Below are 6678 nucleotides of genomic sequence, written 5' to 3'. Positions count from 1 at the left end.
AAAACCAGAAGGAAGCAAGGAGGTTGGTGCGAGAAGACATCGAATAAATAATTTTTGACACTCGTATCTTAAACAGTATCCGGGGATACACAATAGAATTTTACAACACATAATTTTCTAGTCCAGCTGATATATCGAGAGAGGAATTTGGAGGAGAACACCAAATGGATATTGGGCTATAGTATTTGCTGATGTTTCTACACGATATGGAACACCAGATGCCGATCTACTCGTATCCAGACATAATCACCAATTACCAAATATGTCATATGGGATACAGACACTGGACATCAGCAACGGAGGGGTTTTAGCTGCATTGTAAGGGAAGAATTATTACTTAGCATTCCCTTCCTAACAAAATAGGATATGGTGCTTGACGCATCAAACATAGATCAGATCTCGGCTTTTTGGCCAAGATCAAGCATAATATCTGGGTTTTTTATCAGTTTAAATATCTGATATGTCCCTTATCTAGGGACCATATATTAAAAACAAATAAACAAACAAATAAATAAATAAATAAATAGAATGAATAATACGATATATTCGTTAAGAACGGAAACCTTTTCTATTGTTAAGTATATTCGTTTTAAGAACGAAAATGGCAAGCATTGATTCATAGGATGCTTACTATTTTCAGTACCCATAACAGGTGACCACGGACGTTATTTTATCTAATTGGATGGCTCAGCTCTAGCAGTATAGAGCACTACCTAATGTGTTTACATTAGCACCTAGGTTATTTACAAAATATAACAACCAGCCACACAATGGTAATGGCTTCTTTGGATGACATACTAATTGTGCGGGAACTTAGGACGGGCTGAACAAACGGTAACAGCCACTTAACAATTATTGGAAACTAAGATTCATTATCCATCCAATTAAATCAAAATTAAAGCCTTCAAACTAAAGGGATTATTTGGGGTTCACCAATAACTCAGTTCCTCATGTCAGTAACTTTGCCAACAGAGGTTACAACCTTAATAAAGGCATACAGCAAAATCATTGACATGAGGATAAACCATCCATCAGACTGGTAGCAAGAATTTTGGCAACAGGTGGTACTGGGAATATGGGTTTCCAGCCACATAATTCAAACCCTTACATTATAAAGATTTACAGAGGGCCAAAATATGAGCTCTTAAAATTAATGGTGATCATTTCGATAGAATGATGAAGCCATACAGAAGCCATATTGGAACTAAATGGTGGAAAGATAACATTGGGCATTGCTCCAATCCTATCATTGTCAGCAACCAGTCTATGGTCCTACATATGCATGCTATGCACTAGGATGGTGTGTTACCAATTCCATCTCCAGCTGTGGAGGAAGATGGAATACACAGGAAGCATCATTATTACTAACACTGGGCATAACTACCTGGAAATGTTGGGTGTTTTTCATGGCCTAAAGTCATGTTGCTCTGGAATATGTTAAACAGGTTATTAGATTATAAATTAACAATACTACTGTGGTAGCACATATCAACTGTGGTAGCACATGGGTGAAAGGGAATCTACATCATGTAACAATCTGGCCAACACAATTTGGCAACCTCATCAGTAGGGGTGTTTTTAATAGTACCCCACTGACCTACCCAACCATGATTCTCGGCGGTACTGGGAATGAGATTAGAACCATGCACCACCATCCTAAACAGACGATGAAGAATGGGGAAAACCACCCGTGCCATGAACATATAAATCGCTTAAATCGTAGAGTCTGAGAGCGCCACTATTACATCTGGGACTGACGGCCAGAGCAATGGACATGATCACAGCGGGCCACAGACAATCAACCTAAAGACAATGTCTAAAATACATAAACTAATGGGAGATGTGTTGCAACCATAATACATCATCCAGCCTGTTTGGCAGCTTTGTTAACCGACGGGGGCTTAGTATTAGTGACATCAACTGTGCCAGAAGTGGTCCATCTACTTACCTATGGCAAGAGAACGGAACAACAGTTTATGGAGGACAATTTTATGGGAATTCCCCAAAGACCGAGTATTCCCAAATATGGGACATCAGCATCGTCTTAACGTTGTTAAAGAACTGGGCTCCAGCCACAGCGCTGTCATTACAGGTTTTGACATTTTTTCAAAACTATCATGCTGATGGCTTAGGTCACGGCACTAAGGACTCAGTCCCTACCAAATTAAGGCTGGATAACTAGACCAGTTCACCTGGCAACTTACACTTCTATATTCAGGAATTAGGGAACAAAACAGACAGGGGTCAGCGGGCCAACATAACATTTTTAGAACCTACCCTACAGATGATTGACTGTTGTGAGACATCTACAAATATACATGGAACAAACCAAGACCATCAGTGGCACAGAAGAGGAACTTTTCATCAACTACAGACAGCCTCATTAAAGAATAACAGGCCAGGCCAGCTAAATGGCTAACATAGTATTGACCAAAGTTGGCGTAAACACTAACTGGGTTAAAATCTCACTCCACCAGGCTGCAGCAACGTCGGCAGCATTTAAATTGGAGGTTCCTATGGATAAATCCTCAGGACTGCAGGATGGCCATCGGAAAGAACATTCTAAAGATTATAACAAACCAGTAATGGAAACTGGAATTTTTTCAGAAACATTGTTAAGTTTCTATACCATAATTTACCCCAAAAAACAGGGGCTATCAATTATTATTAACTTTATGGTTATTTATATATATCATATTGATGTTTAATATGTTATCACTATTCTCCCCAAAACCAAGGCAGACGTGATGATGGACTCGTTCCACGGCTTGAATCACAGAGCTTTGAAATCTTCATGTAGTCACTCACGTGACTCCGAAGTAAAATAGTAAGATTAAACGAGAACTTACCAGTTCGAAGTTTGATCTGTATTTTATGAGGAGTAACGTTGAGGGAATACATGCCCTCCGCTCCCACCCTTGATCATAAACACGACTGGTATCTTTTCTCTAATCTTACTATGCTTAAGTCATTACAGGTATCTGTGATTCACTCCGCTGCTTTGAAGAATGACACGCAAGCGTACTAGCGGGCTCTTCATGTATTCCCTCAACGTTACTCCTCATAAAATACAGATCAAACTTCGAACTGGTAAGTTCTCGTTTAATCTTACTATTCTTGAATAAACATACCTCAATGGGGAGGAATGTTGACTTGGACACTCAAACAAAAAGGACATGTTGTATTTTTATTGTGTAATTCAGAATCTCAGGACATTGTGGAGCTCTTTATATCCTATGAAATGTTTTTCTTAAAATTATAACCTCAGCCAATTTTTGTATAACCGGCTTCCCTAAAGCACATTGAATAATCTGCTTCTTCTGTTCTAGAGTTTTGACCATGTAATCCAGGCAATCTTTTCATTGCAGTATTGAGACAATCTTCACTGTTGTTTAAATGATATATTAAATTATCTCTTCTATCTCATATGGCACCAGACCCCTTGGCTCAATTCTATGAGAAACATAGTATTTATCTCAGTATCACTGTCAATATTTCCTCTTCAAGCATCATACTATTTGTGGTATAATTATGTTATATTTGCAGTCTTATATTGACTACACTTTAAAAAGTATGACAGTGGCTGTGAATATCTCTTGAGGTGAAAGGCATTTCATTAATGCAAAAATGTCTTTGATCTTTTTGTTTAACCCTGACTGTCCTACACTGAAGGACTTTCATCTCTCAGCTAAGCTTCAGAGTGAAAATGCAAAGGATTGGATTCATTTTCATCTTCTTACAAGTAACGTGTTCAACCACCTAATTTATCAGGAGATAAAAGAGATGTAAAACTACCTGGGCAAAAAAGTTTTTTTTTTACATCTTTATGTATGTTTCAAGGCAAAAAATCTAAAAGTGGCACCATTTCAGGTCTCGTTTGATTTTATTCTCTCACTGGTCAATCAGCTATTTTAGGTTCCTGCAATTTTTGTTTCATGGTGTTGCATGCATTCTTTCTGTCCCCTTAAAATACCAGTTACATTTCATAGAAACATAGAAAATAGGTGCAGGAGTAGGCCATTAGGCTCTTCGAGCCTGCACCACCATTCAATATGATCATGGCTGATCATCCAACTCAGTATCCTGTACCTGCCTTCTCTCCATACCCCCTGATCCCTTTAGCCACAAGGGCCACATCTAACTCCCTCTTAAATATAGCTAATGAACTAGCCTCAAGTACCTTCTGTGGCAGAGAATTCCAGAGATTCACCACTTTCTGTGTGAAAAATGTTTTTCTCATCTCGGGCCTAAAAGATTTTCCCCTTATCCTTAAACTGTGACCCCTTGTTCTGGACTTCCCCAACATTGGGAACAATCTTCCTGCATCTAGCCTGTCCAACCCCTTAAGAATTTTGTAAGTTTCTATAAGATCTCCCCTCAATCTTCTAAATTCTAGCGAGTACAAGCCGAGTCTATCCAGTCTTTCTTCATGTGAAAGTCCTGACATCCCAGGAATCAGTTTGGTGAACCTTCTCTGTACTCCCTCTATGGAAAGAATGTCTTTCCTCAGATTAGGAGACCAAAACTGTACACAATACTCCAGGTGTGGTCTCACCAAGGCCCTGTACAACTGCAGTAGAACCTCCCCGCTCCCTGCTCCTATACTCAAATCCTTTTGCTATGAATGCTAACATACCATTCACTTTCTTCACTGCCTGCTGCACCTGCATGCCTACTTTCAATGACTGGTGTACCATGACACCCAGGTCTCGTTGCATCTCCCATTTTCCTAATCGGCCACCATTCAAATAATAGTCTACTTTCCTGTTTTTGCCACCAAAGTGGATAACCTCACATTTATCCACATTATACTGCATCTGCCATGCATTTGCCCACTCACCCAGCCTATTCAAGTCACCTTGCAGCCTCCTAGCACCCTCCTCACAGCTAACACTGCCCCCCAGCTTCGTGTCATCCGCAAACATGGAGATGTTGCATTCAATTCCCTCGTCCAAATCATTAATATATATTGTAAATAGCTGGGGTCCCAGCACTGAGCCTTGCGGTACCCCAATAGTCCATGCCTGCCATTGTGAAAAGGACCCGTTTACTCCTACTCTTTGCTTCCTGTCTGCCAGCCAGTTCTCTATCCACATCAATACTGAACCCCCAATACTGTGTGCTTTAAGTTTGTATCCTAATCTCTTATGTGGGACCTTGTCGAAAGCCTTCTGAAAGTCCAGATATAATACATCCACTGGTTCTCCCTTATCCACTCTACTAGTTACATCCTCAAAAAATTCTATAAGATTCGTCAGACATGATTTACCTTTCATACATCCATGCTGACTTTGTCCAATGATTTCACCACTTTCCAAATGTGCTGCTATCCCGTCTTTAATAACTAACAGTTTCCCCACTACTGATGTTAGACTAACTGGTCTGTAATTCCCCGTTTTCTCTCTCCCTCCCTTTTTAAAAAAGTGAGGTTACATTAGCTACCCTCCAATCCTCAGGAACTACTCTAGAATCTAAAGAGTTTTGAAAAATTATCACAAATGCATCCACTCATTTCAGATGAGATTATCACATTGATTTTCCTTCCACAAGATTATGGATTCATTCTTAAGTGTTCACTCCTGCATTTCCGACTGCCATTCTTCATTAAGGGATTTTGATGGTGGTAAGAGAGTGGGATTTAATGAAATTTGGCAATATTCTGAGTGTGCTTGTGGAAAGAAGACCTATGCCTGCCAAAAAAAAAATGAATTTTTGTGTGGAGGAGGGGGATGTGTGGGAGAGGGTGGGAGATGGGGTGTGTGTGTGGGGGGAGTGGAGTTGTGGGGGTAGGGGAGGTTAGTATGTGGGAGGGGGGTGTGTGGGGGCTCAGCGGCTCCGGCTCCGACCGCATTCACCGGCTGCAGGTCCCGGCTCCGGACTCACTCCAAGACCCGGCGCCTGTCGCACTCAGTGGCTCCGAGCCCCTGCCTCACTCATCGGCATCTGGCTCCTTGAGGTGGTCGCCGCCCCTACCCGCGAACACAGCAGCCCGCGAACATAGCAGCCCCCGGGAAAAACAGCAGCCCGCGAACACAGCAGCCCCCGCCCGCAAACCCAGCAGCCCCCGTCCGCGAACACAGCAGCCCCCGCCCGCAAACCCAGCAGCCCCCGTCCGCGAACACAGCAGCCCGCGAACACAGCAGCCCTCGCTTGCGAACGCAGCAGCCCCCTCCGGGGACAACAGCAGCCCGCGAAAACAGGGGGGGGTGTGTGGGAAGGGGGGAGATGCAGCTCACCCTGCACCTTCAGCTTTTGGACTCACGCACAGCTCCTGGTCCCACTTCACTCAGAGGCTTCAGGTTCAACTTGCTCTCTGCCCGCACGCAGCTCACGGACTCAGCCCCGCCTCCGGGACTTTATTCTCCATGGGTGCCAGAAGGGGCGTTATCTTCATGGTGACAGACAGGCGAGAAGACCAATTTGCTGATCTCACGATTTTTTAAACATTCAAAACTTTTTTTATTATTTCTCCAATCGGAAAAATACCTTGGGGCGGTTGGAGGAGAGGAGGACGGTGAGTAAGATAGCGAAAAAATCATAGCGATATCGGGTAACGTTTTTTCTAAAATTTATTTACAACGTAGATAGGAAGTGGTCAAGATGAGACTTTTAGTATTAGTATAGAAGATATAAATTATCTCATCCTTCTAAATTCCAGAGAATATAAGCCCAGTCGAT

At 42.2% G+C, this 6678-nt stretch overlaps 1 pseudogene; it reads left to right on the top strand.

Moving 5' to 3' along the window:
- Window positions 1–391: 391 nt before the first annotated feature.
- LOC129695962 (U2 spliceosomal RNA) lies at window positions 392–509 on the top strand (annotated as a pseudogene).
- Window positions 510–6678: the final 6169 nt, after the last annotated feature.

The sequence above is a fragment of the Leucoraja erinacea genome, chromosome 3 (assembly GCF_028641065.1).
Source record: "Leucoraja erinacea ecotype New England chromosome 3, Leri_hhj_1, whole genome shotgun sequence".
In the NCBI taxonomy this organism is placed as follows: Eukaryota; Metazoa; Chordata; class Chondrichthyes; order Rajiformes; family Rajidae; genus Leucoraja; species Leucoraja erinaceus.
Note: the sequence above shows the minus strand (reverse complement) of the source record. Positions and strands in the feature narration are given on the sequence as shown.